This window comes from Mobula birostris, chromosome 20, assembly GCF_030028105.1.
Source record: "Mobula birostris isolate sMobBir1 chromosome 20, sMobBir1.hap1, whole genome shotgun sequence".
NCBI lineage: Eukaryota > Metazoa > Chordata > Chondrichthyes > Myliobatiformes > Myliobatidae > Mobula > Mobula birostris.
In genome coordinates, this window is record NC_092389.1 from 26,538,777 (window position 1) to 26,557,695 (window position 18,919).

General features: G+C 40.7%; 1 long non-coding RNA gene across 2 annotated transcripts in view; it reads right to left on the reverse strand.

Moving 5' to 3' along the window:
- LOC140185528 (uncharacterized) overlaps nt 1-18,919 on the reverse strand; it is a 124,023-nt gene that overhangs the window by 104,026 nt on the left and 1,078 nt on the right. Inside the window, exons 2-4 of one of the 2 annotated variants that reach the window (XR_011882642.1) lie at nt 18,299-18,469; nt 2,760-2,861; nt 1,462-1,545 (exon numbers count right to left, since the gene is read on the reverse strand). This is a non-coding gene — a long non-coding RNA (uncharacterized lncRNA). Of the gene's footprint in view, nt 1-1,461; nt 1,546-2,759; nt 2,862-18,298; nt 18,470-18,919 lie in introns of those variants that run through there. The other variant, XR_011882641.1, reaches the window with a different exon arrangement.

The following is an 18,919-nucleotide window of genomic DNA, read 5'->3' on the forward strand; positions in this document are numbered from 1 at the left end:
GCAGCAATGAGGACATTGTAAAAGTGTGTTTTGAAGAACTTTCTGAATTAGTATATTTCTGACCCTATGTAGAAGGTGACATAAGCCCAAGTAGAGAAACTACTGTGGGACAGCATCTATGAAACACTAATCATAATATCTTAAGATTTAGAAAGGGATGTAAAACACTCCAAGGTAATTATAATAGAAGAGGAGACATTCGCAATGGGATGCAAACAGATATGGTCTGGGTAAACTGGAATCAAAAAAGGAGTATGGGGTCAATTCAGTAAATACAAACTAGTGATTGGGACATTCCAGAAACAATAATCAGAGAGATACTTGGATACGCATGACAAAGCCAACAAATTTTATCCAACTAGCTTGATAGCTTCTTTTGAACACAGAAGCCCAATGAGGGAAATTGGCCTGATGAGGTATACAGTATATGGAATCAAACTGGTGTTTGTTAATTCAATATAAATGGAATCGTCAAGAAAAAGATGCTGTTAACAGCATGAAAAAAAAAAACACACGCTTCAACAAAAAATACAATTTAATTAATATATATGAAGCAAAGAATAGACAGCTATTCCAACAATTCCTATTCACAAGGCTCTATAATAAACAGACACAAAATGGTGGAGGAACTCAGCAGGTCAGGCAGCATCTATGGAAATGAATAGACAGTCGGCATTCCGCCAACATTTTATGAGCATTACTCTGCATTTCCAGCATCTGCAGGATCTCTAGTATATATAGCAAATATCACTGTTTGAGAGTAATCTATGTGCTTAGACCGCCACCTGCTGGGAAGTAGTTGAATGAGAAATACAGGCAGATCATGTTATTGCATAATTCCATTGAACTTTGGTATAAATTAATGTTGAGAGGTGAATAGAAAAACGATAGAATGGGAGTTGGTTTAGGGCACATATTTGCACCAGTGTTGTGCTACTGACAAAATACTAACTGCCCACCCCCGATAGTTCTGCATGAAATCGAAAACAAGGATTCAAAGAAATAAATCCAATTGGAAGTCAGAATCAAGTTCATTTATATGATGTGAAATGCATTGCTTTACAGCAGCAGTGCAGTGCAAAGACATAAAGTTACTATAAATTACAAGATGAATAAATAGGAATAATGAATATAGTCATCAGGAAATTCAATTAGAATGTTAACTTCAAGAGTAGTTAGATTTCTATACTAATGTAATTAAATCAAATTGCACCACAAAGCCATTATGTACCTTCCCCTGAAACAGACAATTGAAAAGCTTTGCATTTCTCATTTTCTACTGCCAAAGTCAAAGTTAAGCTCATTGTTATATTGCAACTCAAAACTTAGAGCAGCATCACAGGCACATAGCATATAAACAGCATCCACAAAGAAAATATAAATGAAGCATAATTTTAAAAAAAATAAGAAAGATACAATTAGAACAAAAAAAGCAGTACTTTTCGCTGTTTTCACCTATTAATATCTTAACACACAAAGTGAAGCTGAACTATGTGCTAATTCAAAAATCAAACTGCTGGAGGAACTCAGTTGGTTAGGCAGCATCTGTGGAAGGAAACAGGAAGTCAGCGTATCTGTTGAGACATTTCATCTGAACTGAAAGATGGAGGGGAGAAAACCTGTTCAAAGTAGTGAGGAGAAGGGGTGGCTCACAAGTTGGCGGGTGACAGGTGGATCCAAGTGAGAAAAGGTGATTGACAGATGAAGGAGGGAAGAGTGGAAATAGCAACAGAGGGTACCTGTTTCCCTAGTAACATTCCCTCTCATGATTTTTATATCACCCAGATACACCTAGAGCAAATGACCATAAATATTTAACCTACCAACCAACGTCTTTGAGACGTGGAAACGGAAGAACCTGGAGGAAATCCAAATGGTCACAGCGAGGATGTGCAAACTCATCTACTATAGGACAAGAGATAAAATCATTTTACCTACCAGTCCACATGTCTCTGAGATGTAGAAACCGGAATACCTCCAAATGGTCACAGGGAGGACATACAATCTCCACACAGACAGCACCAGAGATCAGGATTGAACCCAGGACACTGGATCTGTGAAGCAGCAGTGCTAACCACTATGTCATTACGCCTAGTCCATGCAAATGGCATTGATGGTGTGGTCACAAAATAATACAAATAATAAGTATCTATCATCCAAGATCCCCACCATCTTGGTTATATTATTTGTCCTGTCTTTAATTTACCTCTTTCCACCTGTCTCTCAGCCTCCTAATGTCTGTTGCTACTTTATTTTATCTATTTATTTATTTAAAATTTACAACGACCAATTAACCTACCAACCAGTGAATCTTTGGAAAGTGGGAGGCAATCGGAGCACCTGGAGGAAACCTCATGGTCACGCAGAGAACAGCAGCAGGAATTGAACCTGGGTCACCTGTACTGTAAAGCCTTGCGCTACCCTGCTGCCCCAATTATCATGTGAAATCATCCACCATCAGTCCTTACTCAATACAGAAAATCCCAGTTTCATGTCATATGCAAACTTTAAAAGTATATCCCATTATAACTCTCTCTATACCGATGATTGTGTGGCTAGGCATAGCTCAAATACCATCTATAAATTTGCTGATGATACAACCATTGTTGGTAGAATCTCAGGTGGTGATGAGAGGGTGTACAGGAGCAAGATATACCAACTAGTGGAATGGTGCAACAGCAACAACCTGGCACTCAACGTCAGTAAGATGAAAGAGTTGATTGTGGACCTCAGGAAGGGCAAGACGAAGGAACACTTACCAATCCTCACACAGGGATCAGAAGTGGAGAGAGAGAGCAGCTCCAAGTTCCTGGGTGTCAAGATCTCCGAGGATCTAACCTGGTCCCAACATATCGATGCAACTATAAAGAAGGCAGCAAATATACTTCATTAGGAGTTTGAAGAGATTTGGCATGTCAACAAAATACTCAAAAAAACTTCTACACGCAGAGCATTCTGACAGGCTGCATCACTGTCTGGTATGGTGGGAGGTGGGGAGGCTACTGCACAGGACTGAAAGAAGCTGCAGTGGGTTGTAAATCTAGTCACCTCCATCTTGGGTACTAGCCTACAAAGTACCCAGGACATCATTCAAGGTTGCGGTGGTGAAGGAGTACAAATACTTGGGTGCTCACCTTGACAACAGACTTGACTGTTAAAGCAACACCAAGGCTGTTTACAAGAAGGGGATGAGCAGACTCTATTTTCGAAGGAAGGCTGAGATCCTTCAATGTGTGCAGCAGGATGTTGGAGATCTTTTAACAGTCTGTTGCAGCCAGTGCAGTCTTCTTTGCTGCTTTATGTTGGGGCAGCAGCATCAGTACTGGTGATGCAAGAAGAATAAATAAACTCATCAAAAAGGCTGGGCCCATCCTGGACTACAACCCGGACTCTCTTGAGTTGGTGGTGGAGACAAGGTCACTAAACAAAATGTTATCCATTACAGACAATCAGGCACATCCTCACCATGACCTACTGAATAAGCAGTGGAGCACCCTTTTAAACAGGCTCATTCAGCCCCACTGTCACAAGGATCGTTACAGAAAATCTTTCTTACCAAATGCAACAAGCATAAATAACAGTTCATCTCTGTGCAACAGAAGAACACACATCAGAGTACAATAGTCTCTGTTTTATTTCGTGCATTATTATTGAACATGGTAAATTATTGTGTACTTTATTATTAGCTTATTATTAGCAGTGTGGGCACGTGGCCAAGTGCTTAAGGCATTGGACTAGTGACCTGAAGGTCCTGAGTTCAAGCCCCAGCTGAAGCAATGTGTTGTGTCCTTGAGCAAGGCACTTAATCACACATTGCTCTGTGACAACACTGGTGCCAAGCTGTATGGGTCCTAATGCCCTTCCCTTGGACGACATTGGTGTCATGGAGAGGGGAAGACTTGCAGCACGGACAACTGCCAGTCTTCCATACAACCTTGCCCAGGCCTGCGCCCTGGAGAATGAAGACTTTTCAGGTGCAGATCTATGGGCTCACAAGACTAACGGATACCTTTATTATTATTAGCTATTATTTTTATTATAGTTATTATGTATTATTATTGCTAAGCGCAATTTTTAATGTTGCTGCTGTAATGAAGTAATTTCCCATGGGATCAATAAAGTACTTATTATTATTAATGACATGCATCATTATATAACCAATCACTATGGAGCCACACAGCACAGGGTACAGAGTATAGGTCATCCCCAGTTAATGAACGGATTCTGTTTCTATAGACATCCATAAGTCCATCTTGTCCATGAGTCAGAAAACAGATTTTTTTAAAAAATCACTCATTATGGTACCATACCTCCACAGTCCTGTAATGTCATCAAGAGTATGTAAGACTAAAATGGGAGGACAATTAATAAAAGTGGGGGGGAGGGAGAAGAGAGAAAATACTAGTTCTGCACCCGTAGAAACAAATGTATGTACATATACAGTGTTGGATATATGAAATGAATATGGGAACTCATATCTGCCACACTCTGCTTATCTAGAAGGAATATTACAAACCCACAAAGACTCAGTTCACATCTGTCCATCACAATGAGGACCTTGGTCTGGAGATGTGCTGCTCTGCCATGTGCTCCTGTGTACCTCTGGAAGATGTGTAGAATGCAGATGTTGAGATTTCACCCTTTTGTCCCCAGCAGCAAAAAGGTAAATGCGGAGACAACAAAGGTAGCTAACTACGTCTTGACTGAATAAGTTCTTCTCGGGCTTCCAGCCAGGTACAATATTGATAACAACTGACGTTTTTATGACAAAATCTGCCATTTTCTCCAGTGATGATACCTGGGTATGTCTAGTCCAGTGGTCGTCCATCCCTCCTGACTGGTTAGGCCTCAACCAATCAGATTTCCGCTATTCCACCTTGTTTATATATTCAAATTCCAGTTCTTACTTAGAGCAAGACCTCTGTCTTTCTTAAGATTCTTTTCCTCTAGTTATATTTCAATGGCTTTTGAGATGGACTACAGGAATATAAATATCACCACACTAGACATACCTAGGCATCATCCCTGAAGACATTGGCAGAGTTTGTCCTCGAAACGTTGGTTATAATTAATTCCCGTATCAAGCTAGAAGTCTGAGAAGAGTTCATTCATCATAGCACCGGGATTCTTTTCTTACACCTTGACTGCTTTCTGGTTAAGCTGCCACTTTACTGATATTCCTACCTGATGTCAATGGTGAGGGGTCAGGGGGTGCCAATGGATTCAGATCTGGAGAGGAGACTGGGAAATCCCTAATGGGGGCAAGTTGGATGAGCTAATTGGAGTGTTTGAGGTGTCTGAAGTCGTCAACAGGGAGCATCAAACGAGAGGGGCAAAATTCATAACAAGGAACATAAGCAAATGAGAGCCCATAGAATTGGGAAACATTTCATCACATAATAGAGCATTTGAAAGGGGATTTTTTAAGGAGAAAATCACCTGAGTTAAGATACAGATCATTCATAACTTTCATGAATGATAGAGCAGACTTCCATGGATAACTTCCTCCAGTTCTCAAATTTATGTGATTTAACATGTTGACACAAGCTGCCAAATGAAACCCAGCTGCAGAAAAATAAATACCATGAAAGGACATGCATGGACAATATGGTAACCAGCTAAAGTGTAAACCCTTTATAAAGTGGTGTGTGGACAAAGGCAGGAGCAACTATTATAATTAATGATGATGACAAACCTAATCTCTGATTATGGAGTGACAAATGCAGCACTAATTATTGTAACATCATAGATAACCCTGGGAACAGTACACCAAGCTTAATAGGGAGGCAAGAGATTCTACAGATGCAGGAATTGAATTGAATTGACTTTATTTCGTACATCCTTCACATACATGAGTGAAAATCTTTACCTTACATCTCCATCTAAATGTGCAATCATAGTAATTTATAATGAATAGAACAGTCAACTTAACATAGAAATACACTCAAATCAGCACGAGTTGAAGCAGTCCTGGAGCTTGTTGGTCCTGGTTTTTATGCTGTGGTACCATTTCCTGGATGGTAGCACCTGGAATAGGTTGTGGTTGGGGTGACTTGGGTCCCCAATGATCCTTCAGGACCTTTTTACACACCTGTCTTTGTAAATGCCCTGAATCATGGGAAGCTCACAACTACAGATGCGCTGGGCTGTCCGCACCACTCTCTGCAGAGTCCTGCGATTAAGGGAAGCACAGTGATGCAACCAGTCAGGATAATCTCAATTGTGTCCTTGTAGAATGTTCTTAGGATTTGAGGGCCCATGCTAAAGTTCCTCAACTGCCTGAGGTGAACGAGGTGCTGTTGTGCCTTTTTCACCACACAGCTGGAGTGTACAGACCACATGAGGTCCTCTAGTGGTATGGATGCTGAGGAACTTAAAGCTGTTTACCCTCTCAACCCCAGATCCATTGATGTCAATAGGGGTGAGCCCATTAACAACACACATACAAAATGCTGGAGGAATGAAGTATGCATGGAGAGGAATGAGTTGTCGACGTTTCAAGCTGAGACCCTTCATCAGGACTGGAAAGAAAGAGGGCAGAATCCAGAATAAAAGGGTGGGGGGAAGAGGCAGAAACACCTTGCTGGCATAGGTGAATCCAGGTGAGAGAGGAAGGAAAGGTGAGGTGGGGGGGGGGGTGGGAATGGTGTGAAAAGCTGATGAGCTTAAATAGTGGCTGGGATACTGCAGAAGACTTCCTGTACTTTTACAAAATCTTTGTCAACTATTACAATTTATAAGGTTGAATAATGTGAACTCTAAACAAAGGGTTTTAAATGGGTGATGAACTGACTGAGCTGTCAGGAGAACAGACTTAATATGGAGAAAAATTTGACAGCCAGTGAAGCAGGTCTCGTGTTTGTGAAGTGCAGAGCAGGTGAATAATTTCTCTCATCTGCTTCACTTTGAGTGGTTAAATTAAATTTATTCCCCAATTTCAAACACATATTTTCCCACGTAACATCAAGAGCCAAGTTAATATTTAAAGTGTAGATGCTTTTCCTGAACCTATCTCAGTTCTGATGATAACTCAGATCTTGTTACATCAGTTGATAGGTCAGCTGTGTAATCCAATTGTGACCTCACATTTGTCTCCTTAGAGTCAGTGCATTGCATTGTGACATCATGTGACCTCACACTTATCGCCCAGGAAACTTAAACATCCTGAATGTTGAACTGTTACAAACTTATATAATAGTAAATGTAACTAAAGGTTTTTTCATTCATATTGTTCTGTGAATATAAAATCTTTGTTTTCATTACTACTAATACATTTGAAGGTAGAGTGTTTATCAACACCTTCCAGGCCTTCTTAAAGGAGTGATGAACTCAGAATTGAATACTGACTATAAACTAACAAGAATAACGCTGAAAAAAAACTGATTCTGGATGGGCTTGTGTGACAACACCCAAGGCACAAAGAAAACTTCCTCCATTGAAATGTGTAAAGACGAAGGACGGTTGGACCATTGTTCGGAAAGGTGGTAAGAGCAATACCCCCATTGATGACAATCCCCAGCCCTCCCCTTCCACTAGCACTAAGTGTAAATATGTTGATGGACAAAGAAATGCACACAATGCTCACAATAAAACTGAAAATATTAAAAAAGACAGTGCTCACAAGGACATTAGTAAAAGTAATGGAATTAAAATTGCTATCATTAATTGCCACCATATAAAAGGAAAATCGGCTGTGATTAATTCATTTATTAAAACTGAAAATCCTGACATTTTAATCGGGACTGAATCTTGGCTTGATCCTTCAATTAAATCTGCTGAGATATTCCCTCCTCATTTTCAAATTTTTTTTTTTTTTTTTTTTTTAAAAAAAGGACAGAAACTCTCAAGGGTGGTGAAGAAAGCTTTTGGTACGCTGGCCTTTATAAATCAGAGCATTGAGTACAGGAGTTGGGATGTAATGTTAAAATTGTACAAGGCATTGGTAAGCCCAAATTTGGAGTATTGTGTACAGTTCTGGTCACCGAATTATAGGAAAGATGTCAACAAAATAGAGAGAGAACAGAGAAGATTTACTAGAATGTTACCTGGGTTTCAGCACCTAAGTTACAGAGAAAGGTTGAACAAGTTGGGTCGTTATTCTTTGGAGCGTAGAAGGTTAAGGGGGGGACTGGATAGAGGTATATAAAATTATGAGGGGGATAGATAGAGTTGACGTGGATAGGCTTTTTCCATTGAGAGTAGGGGAGATTCAAACAAGAGGACATGAGTTGAGAGTCAGGGGCAAAAGTTTAGGGGTAACATGAGGAGGAACTTTTTTACTCAGAGAATGGTAGCTGTGTGGAACGAGCTTCTAGCAGAAGTGGTAGAGGCAGATTCGATATTGTCACTTAAAGTAGAATTGGATAGCTATATGGACAGGAAAGGAATGGAGGGTTATGGGCTGAGTGCAGGTCGGTGGGACTAGGTGAGAGTAAGTGTTTGGCACGGACTAGAAGGGCCGAGATGGCCTGCTTCCGTGCTGTAATTGTTATATGGTTTATATGGAGGCAGTGTTTTTATTGGTGTGAACAATACTATTCCTTGTTTTGAAAGAACTGACTTGGGCAGTGATTCTGAGCAAATTTGGTGTCAAGCTACACTTCAGGGACAAATGGTGCAGATTGCGAGTTTTTACCGTTCACCTGATGCTAAGTCAGGGCCTCTTTTCAACCTTGAATCAAGCATTTCCAAAATAAACGCCTCGTTGCGCTCTCCGTTTATTATCTTGGAGGGTGACTTTAATGTCCCAGGTGTAGATTGGACTGACAGCACACAAAGTGAAACAAAAGGTGCTCTTCAGGAAGCCCTGGCTGATTTGATTCTGAAAAACCATCTGTCTCAGAAAGTTACTTTTCCTACCAGATGTGATGATACAGGTGGCGCTGAAAACACCTTAGATTTATTGCTGACTTCGCATCCAGATTTAATTTCAGAGGTTTCACCCAGTGCTGAAATCAGTGATCATTTTATTATTCAAGCAAAACTGCACACAAAGATTAAAGTTCCCCCTAAACCACCTCGTTAAAAATCCGCTTTGGAGAAAGGTGAACAGTGAGGAATTCAAGGACTTAGCAAAACAACTTGGGAGAGACTTCTTTATCTAACAACCAGACAAAAGATCTGTTGAAGACAACTGGGTGTGGCTGAGAGACTCACTAAGCGATATTGTTACGAATCATGGTCCTCATAAATTTATTAAGGACCCTATGTGTTCTCCTTGGTTTTCAGCAAAATTAAAGCATCTCTGTAGTTAGAAAGAGAAATTTTACATCTGTGCCAAAAAAAAGTGGTACAAGACTGGACTGGGACAAATTCACCAGAGTGTGAAAGCAAGTCGACCATACCATTAGAGTGCTCATAGACAACACATTTCTTCAATTCTTGAGGGGGAGCATCCTATGGATTTTTGGAGATATGTGAAATCCAGACGGACAGACAACACTGGCATCCAGACACTAAAGGTAAACAACTGTCTGATCACTAAGGACCAGGAAAAAGCAGAAGCTCTTGCAAACCAATTTCAAAATGTTTTTACATGGGAAGATACAGAACCTTCATCTTTTCCTGATCTACTGCCCAGCCAGTATACTGATACCCCTCCTACTGAAATTGAGGTTGAAGGTGTCAAAAAGTTACTGCTCAACATCAATACGACAAAAGCTATTGGGCCAGACCAGATTCAGAATCAAGCCCTTAAGATCGCAGCTGAAGAACTAGCTCCTGTTCTGCATTTTATTTTCCAACAGTTGCTCGACTCAGGTGATCCTCCCCTGGATTAGAGAAAGGCAAACATCACTCCTCTCTTTAAGAAGGGTCAAACCACCAACCCAGCAAATTACTGTCCTATTTCTTTAATAAGCACTTGCTGTAAACACTTGGAGCATATAGTTGACAGCAATCTGATGAGGTACCTTAAAACACAATATTCTTACTGACAACCAGCATACTTTTAGGAAGCATAGATCATGCGAGTCTCAGCTTATCCTGACAATAAATGACCTGGCCAAGAATTTTGATAACAATGTCATCAATGATTTAGTAGTGCTCGACTTTTCCAAAGCATTTGATGTTATTCCCCACCAAAGATTACTTAGGAAGGTCGACTTCTACGGTGTTCGCTCCAATACTAAAAAATGGATTTCCAGTTTCTTGACAAAACATCTTCAACCTGTGCACGTGAATGGAAAAAATTCTAAATGGCGTCCAGTGTTAAGTGGTACACCCCAGGGTACAGTGCTGGGTCCACATTTGTTTCTACTTTACATTAATAACATCCATGAAAAAGTCACAAGCACAGCCAGACTTTTTGCTGATGATTGTTTGATATACCGGCCAATTAAGTCAAGTGATGACGAAGATGCTCTCCAAAAGGATCTTGATAGTATGATTGAGTGGTCTCAACAATGGGGCATGCAATTCAATCCTTCCAAATGTGAAACCATGCGTGTCACCAGGAAGAGAAAACCAGGTAAAACATCATATAAAATCCTCGGCGTCACCCTTGAAGAAACCAAACATATCAGGTATCTTGGTATCAAAATCCAGAATGATCTACGCTGGAATAGTCAGACGCATCATGCAACAGTGAATGCAACAGGAGTCCTAAACTTTTTGAGCCCCAATTTTCATCATTGTTCAGCTTCAGTTAAGGAGAAGTTGTACTTCACCATTGTTAGGCCACATTTGGAATATGCAGTTGCTGCATAGGACCCATACACAAACAAAAACACTACTTCCATCGAGCCAGTCCAAAGACAGGCAGCCCGATTTGTCACAAATACCTATGACAGAGAAGTGAGTGTTACTCAACTTTTAAATTCATTATTAAAGTGGAACTCTCTCCAAGATAGATGTGAAACACACCACCTGACCTGTTTTTTTTTACAAAATGTTAAATGGTCAGTTCAATATAGACTACCAATCCCACATCAAACCCAAACCTATTAGGAGCAGACGAGGGCACTCAACTCAATTTGAAATACTAACTACCAAGTCAGATGTGTACAGCAATTCATTTTTCCCCCATACAATTAAAGCATGGAATAATCTTCATCCTAACACAGTCACACAACCAAACCCAATTAAATTTAAGGCAGCTTTTCTTCTTCAAAAATCTCCTTCTTAAGCCCGCCCTCCGCCACCTTCAGTTTAAATTCCATGCGGAATATTTTGGAGGATCAAGAACCAAGAACTGAGAATGTTTGGGACTAGATTGGCTTATCACTTCTCAATGATGACGTGTCTATTAAAATCAAATAGAGTAAAATTATTTAAATTTGTCAAAGCCACTAATACATAAGTATATTTGTGTGCTTTTATTCAATCTAGAAAGGTTACAGTTACCATGTTTTATTTACAAACCACCTCCCCACAATGTAAATCTTATGTTCCTATGGCAACATGATGCAATAGTAGCACATTACCCTGGGAATGGGCTTGGTCATTTTGGGGAGGGTGGAACAAGAGGAGGAAGTTATTGCTGCTGGTAGTGATCTGCAAATCATATTCACTTAAATATTTCATCAAAATGGCTCAGAAGGAGACACAGTTGAGGAAGAGCAACCTGTTTAAGAAGATACTGTTCTTTATCTTGAAGATCTGCAAGTTGCCAAAAAGCAAAACTGGAGATGAGTGAGTGGTAGAAGTGTAAAATTGTTCTCATTTTGACCTTAAAGCAACCTTACTTTGGCACAGAAACCCACTCGTCCCCTTTGAGTCTGAGTTAGCTCCTAGCTGAACAGACCCATCCGACCCCTTTCCTTTCTCTTTTTCGCCATATGCCGACCAATTCCCCTTTGGTTCCTTTTGCCACTGACTGCCACACCAGAGGTAGTTTATGACCAACGTAGAAGCTCCTTACAGAGAGACAGCAGCAGAAATTAAACCAAGGTCGCCGGCACTGTAAAGTGTTATGCTAACCACTACGCTACCATGTTGCCATTATTTTGTCACTTGAAGTAGTAAATAATATCTCACAGAATTCTGTCTTTTTCATATTTGACAAAACCTTAATATCTTTTCAGGACTTTCACAATGAGTAATAGGGCCCTGGGGAACATTGTAGAACAGAGCAACCTGGGAGCACAAGTTTTTAGTTTCTTGAGAGTAGCATCACAGGTAGACAGGATGGTGAAGATGACCTTATCATCAGGGCACTGATAATCAGTGTTGCAGTTGTACAAGGCTTTGTCAGGCTGCACCTAGAGTATTGTATCTAGTTTTGGTTACTCTGTTATAGGAAAGACATCATTAAACTAGATAGATTGCAAAGAAGATTTATGATGCATTCACAGGCTAGAACTATTTTAGCTAGGGTAAGTTTCTTTCTTTCTTATTGCACAGTTAAAGCTGTGGAAATGCCAGGCAGGACAGTAGAGCATTCCCCTTATGGGATGTGGGAATACAGGGAGATCTCCAGTCTCCAAACTACACATGCAAGAATTGGATCCAGCTGCAGCTTTTTAAAATTTATTTATTTATTTATTTTTAAACAGACCACATTAGGGAACTGGATGAACTCCAGATCATTTGGGAAGGCTGAGGGGCTCATTGAGGGGAGATACAGGGAGATAGTGAGGATATTTTGTGTCTGTCCATGGGAGTCGAGTGATTTCTGGACCCTTTTCGGAAAATGTTCTTCCATCCCTTTTACCCACAAGGTAGGTGACCCCACACTTCATTCCTATTTTCTCTATCACCATCTCTTTCCAGCTTCCTGCTCCCATGTGTGCTGCCTAACCTAGTGACATCAGTACAGATGAATATCCATTATCTCCTCTCTTATTTGATCATTGATGCATAGCCAATAATGGAGGACTTGGAATCAGAAGTTCTATGCTTGTGCTGAATATCTGCTAACTTGTTTTTCACAGCTCTGATGAAATGAACATCATGATCGAGTTGAAAGAGAGAAACTTTGTTCCCCATCAGATGCCTATCCACAACAGTTCTGCAAGAGGTCCTATCAGACCACGCATTTTACCATACGAACATATTATATGTGAGACCAGTTTCAATGGGAAAGACCAGGAAGATGAGAACAATCTGAAGCAGCCAAAACACCGGGTAAAATGTCATGTGAAATTGCATAACCACCTAGGCAACAAGCATGACTATTTGGCAACGAGCAGTAAATCACAGGGCGTGCAACAAAAAGACCATAATTTTAAAGGGAAAAACAAAAGAGATCTCGACAGTACCAAAACCTTTGCAAAGGGCAAGATCTACAATGGCGAATCAAGCTACCATCCCCACAGTGTTGGTGCTAATGAAAATCCACGCAGAAAAGGCCTGAAGATAATGTCCTTCAGTAAGCATTGGAAGAGATATTCCTTCAATCTCTTTTCCACCACCAATCAATATCACATTTTGGATGAGGTGAATGCCAGGAGCTGTGAAACCATGAAAACAAGTCTTCCCCTAAAGCCGTGTCACAGAAAGTAAATAAGTTTGATCGAAGTGGCTTACCAACTGAGAATGCACATCTTCTGAAGCAAGGGAAGCAAGACTGATTAGTCCATGTTGCCTCTTTTCAGTTAATAATCAATAATAAATCACATCCTACATGGATGTGACGAAAATAATTCATTTTGTTTTAAAATCTTTATTGTTATTATTGAAAATCAAAAAATACATTAATCAAGTCAACATGTCAATATGTACAATAAGAATTAAATTATCAAATAACTGCTTAATAAAGCTAAACAACATATCAATAACAATACAAAAAATAAAATGTTAAAACTATTTTTTTTGGAAAAAAGAACCCCTACTAACAAAAAAAACAAAATCAATAATTATTAGTCAATGGCTTCTGCTTTGCTTAGTTCTCAAGCAGGGATGAAAGTAACTTAAAATTATTTACTAATACTTGAATTACTAATATTTAATATGTTTGCACTGATAGCATCATCCACCTCCTTACCACTACCCTGTGCCAGCATACATCCTGGGTTTAATAAGATGATCTAGGTTGAAAAATGAAGATCAGTTCTCAAGGAATGGATAATAATAATCAGCAATACTCATGATTCAAAGATTAGCTTTGTCACATGTACATCGAAACACAGTGAAATATGTTGCTGGCATCAATGACCAACAAAGTCCAAATATGTCCTGGGGACAGCCTGCAAGTGTCGCCATGCTTCTGGCGCCAACATAGCACTCCCACCTCTTACTAATCAGTTTGTCTTTGGAATGCGGGAGGAAACTGGAGCACCCGGCGGAAATTCACATGGTCACGGGGAGAACATACAAACTCCTTACAGACAGCAGTAGGAATTGAACCTGGGTCACTTGCGTTATGCTAACCACTACGCGACCATACTGTACGTTGCATTAAGAGATAAATTGTAAAAAATGTAGTTGGGACTAACTTGAGGAACTCCTAGACAAATATCAAAGCAACGAATTGCAATTGATCAGTTAGTTTATAGAATTTGACTAAAGTTAAGTTGGGAATTGCCCTATCCTACAGAACACCAGCAGGAGAAAACGTCACCAGCTGAGAGCTCCTAACAGCAATTTATCTGTACACATGCCCATTCCCAGATTCTCAAAATACATTTTGGAAGCAATTTGCAAACAAATTTCAAACTTGCTGGTGAATGCAGCAGGCCAGGCAGCATCCCTAGGAAGAGGTACAGTCGACGTTTCAGGCCGAGACCCTTCGTCAGGACTAACTGAAAGAAGAGCTAGTAAGAGATTTGAAAGTGGGAGGGGGAGGGGGAGATCCGAAATGTGTGAACACCAACGCTCTGTCCGCCAGAGAAGGCAGGATCTCCCAGTGGCCACACATTTTAATTCCACATCCCATTCTGACATGTCTATCCATGGCCTCCTCTACTGTAAAGATGAAGCCACACTCAGGTCGGAGGAACAACGCCTTATATTCCATCTGGGCAGCCTCCAACCTGATGGTATGAATATCGACTTCTCTAACTTCTGCTAATGCCCCACCTCCCCCTCGTACCCCATCCGTTATTTATTTATATACACACATTCTTTCTCTCTCTCTTCTTTCTCTCCCTCTGTCCCTCACTATACCCCTTGCCCATCCTCTGGGTTTACCCCCCCCCTTTTCTTTCTCCCTAGGCCTCCTGTCCCATAATCCTCTCATATCCCTTTTGCCAATCAACTTTCCAGCTCTTGGCTCCATCCCTCCCCCTCCTGTCTTCTCCTATCATTTTGGATCTCCCCCTCCCCCTCCCCCTTTCAAATCTCTTACTAACTCTTCCTTCAGTTAGTCCTGACGAAGGGTCTTGGCCCGAAACGTCGACTGTACCCCTTCCTAGAGATGCTGCCTGGCCTGCTGTGTTCACCAGCAACTTTGATGTGTGTTGCTTGAATTTCCAGCATCTGCAGAATTCCTCGTGTTTGCAAACAAATTAACTATATTATGTAGACGAATTAAATTTAACAGTGAGATTAGGTAAAATTTCTTCTCAATTCTAAAAAAAAACTTTAAAAAAACATTGAGAAAGCAGAAGGATTTATATCAATATCCCTTCCAGCTTAAAAAATATTATTCACCTGTAATACTAAAATTCATCACTAGATAGCGCATGAAGCCCATATTATTTGACATGAATACTACCATTGTTCAAATACAGGTATCCTCCGCTTTTTGAACGTTCGCTTTACGAAACCTCACTGTTACAAAAGACCTACACTAGTACCGTTTTCGCTTTCAGAAGGTGTTTTCACTGTTACGAAAAAAAAAGCAGCATGCAATAAAAAAATTCAGCGCGCGATAAAAGGCAGCGTGTGCCCCGAGCAGCCGCTCTCCCCCGGATTCGGAAGGGCATTGCTTAAACACATGCCTGTGAGCAGTCATTTGCAAAATGAGTTCTATGGTGTTGGAAAAGCCTAAAAGAGCTCGTAAGGGTGTTACACTTAGCATAAAACTAGACATAATTAAGCGTATCGATCGTGGTGAACGAAGCAAGGACAAAGTGAGTTTGGCTTGTGGAAGCTGACGAAGATGATGTTGAAGAGGTTTTGGCATCCCATGACCAAGAACTGATAGATGAAGAGCTGATGCAATTGGAAGAAAAAAGGATAACAATTGAAACCAAATTCATTAGCAAAATGAATGTGAAGCAACTGTGTGAGATTTTCGCTGCAATGATAAAGTACGACTTTAATTTTGAAAGGGTACGTCGGTTTAGGGGATATTTGCAAGATGGGTTGAGTCCTTACAAAGAACTGTATGATAGAAAAATGTGCGAGGCTCAGCAGTCAAGCAAGCCTTCCACATCAGCCACAGCAGACGACGAACCTCGACCTTTGACATCGAGGCAGGCAGTCATAGGAGAAGATGAGTTGCCTGCTCTAATGGAAACAGACGACGAGATGACACCCTAGTGTCCCACCACCCCAACACCCAGGCCACGGACAGATACTGTACCGATTCGCGGAGAATACAGCAGTAGCTGCGAGGCACACAGCACATCTTTAAGAAAAAAGCCGAAATAAACATGCTAATTAATTAGGTGCCGCTGACACATAATCGTCAGCCCAGATCAAAGGCAACGCAGTTGGAAATCGCCACTGATCTAGGCCAACATTTACGTGTCGGGCGGCACCTAATGAATTATCATGTTTATTTCGGCTTTTTTCTTAGAGATGTGCTGTGTACCTCCCGGTTACTGCTGGAACCCTGCATGCTTCGCAGTTCGGTATCTGTCGGCAGCCTGGAGGGTGGGGGCCACTGCACCACCCAAGCTCCGACTCAGTCTAACACACCATCATCAGTGTGCTCGATGTCTTCACGATTCCCGTGATACTACACTGTACATACATAATTTCTACTTTATATAGACTATGTATCTTTACGTGTTATTTGGTATGATTTGGCAGCTTCATAGCTTAAAGGTTACTGGAGAGCGCTCGCGCCATGTTTTTGCCAACAGCACTTGCGTGAGATTTTCGCTAGAGAACAGTTCAGTAATGATTGTGGAAAAATATTTCTACTTTCTATAGGCTGTGTATTTATCATATCATTCCTGCTTTTACTGTAAGTTACTGTTATTTTAGGTTTTGTGTTACTTGGTATGATTTGGTAGTTATTTTTGGGTCTACGAACGCTCACAAAATTTTCCCATATAAATAAATTGCTTCTTTGCTTTACGACATTTCGGCTAACGAACCGTTTCATAGGAACGCTCTACCTTCGGATGGCAGGGAAACCTGTAACCTGTTCTAAGGGCAAAGTAATGAAATGCTGGGCTACCAGTAAGAACACAGTCATAATGTTGATTTGATTAGTTGTACTTTGTCCACATGTACAATCCTGAATCACTACAACGTTCCCATTCACCACCTGTCTTGAAACCTCCAGATGTATCCACATTACTCTGATGTGACCTTCACGGGAGCAATAAATTTCATTGCCCCCTGGTATATATGATGATGAGCTAATCTGAATCATATCTTGCCTTCAGATGTATCTTCTCCAGGGCTCACTTGAGTAACATCCCAACGTAGATAAAATGAGCTCATCCAGTACCCCATTACTAAACTCCTAACGTTTGCCAGTAACAACATGAGCAAATATATTGACCCTCATCACTTTACAGCCAATTAAATTTTAAGTTATTAAGTTTTATTATTGCTTTCTGTATAGCAAAATTCCATCACCCCTATGCACAAATTATTTTGGCTCCATGTCCTTCAAAATCTCAAATTTAAAATTCCATCCTTGTGTTATCTTTGGAATTATAACACCTTAAGAACTGTGTCAGAATCAGGTTTATTATCACTGATATATTTTGCAAAATGTGTTGTGGCAGGAGTACACTGCAATACATTAAAAATTACTGTAAGGTTCAATATAACAAATACAAAATAGGAATAGTGAGGCAGCAAGTCATAAACACGAGAGATTCTATAGACACAGAAAATCCAAATCAACACACAAAACAAAACTCAGCAGGTCAGACAGCACCCAGGGAAATGAATAAACAGTTGACATTTTCGGCTGAGACCCCTCCTCAGGACTGGAAAGGATGGGGAAGACGCCCGAATAAAAAGGTGGAGGGAGAGGAAGAAGGATAGCTAGAAGATGGTACAGAGCTTTGAGGCCTTCCTGATGGGCGATAGAGGTGTACAAGGACTGAACAACCAAGGCGAAAATGAGGTGGCCAGGCCAGGGGATTAAAAGTTACAGAGAAGATTGAGAGTATGAGAGGTGTCGCTGATGTAGATGGAAGGTACTGAATCAAGGGGTATAGAATAGAATTGAGGTATGAGAACACAAGTTCAGTAGGGCAGGAGCAGGCGGAGACAATAGGCCTACCTGGACAGTCCAGTTTGTGAAGCAGTGTTCATGGGTTCATGTACCATTCAGACATCTGACAGTGGAGGGGAAGCAGCTGTTTCTGGATTATTGACTGTTGGTCTTCAGGCTCCTGCACCTCCTCTCTGATGGCAGCAATGAGAAGAGGGCACGCCTCAGACGATGAGGGTCCTTAATGGAGATGGAAATATGGACGTAAGACCATAAAACATAGGAACAGAATTATGATGGGTGCCGCCTTTTGAAGCACTACCTTTTAAAGATGTTCTTAATGGTGGGGAGGGTTATGACCACGATGGAGCTGGTTGAGTCTACAACCATCTGCAGCCTTTTCCAATCCTGTGCGTTCTGTCTCACGAGCTGCCCTCTCTGCAGCTGCAACATTGTTTAATATGGAATTTGCTGGACCTCCTCGGTTTAAAATCACTAACTACAGGCTATCACCAGGTTCTGAATGCCCAGCTTATGAGCATTCCTACATATGAATCAGTTACCATTATTAAATTCAAAAGTCCAACATAGAGATACTATTTGTTCCTACAAATAACAGAACTATTTTCCTCCCTCTCTCTAGCTTTCTTTATCGTTCTCATGTGCTTTTGATGCCTTTCGTTGCATGGC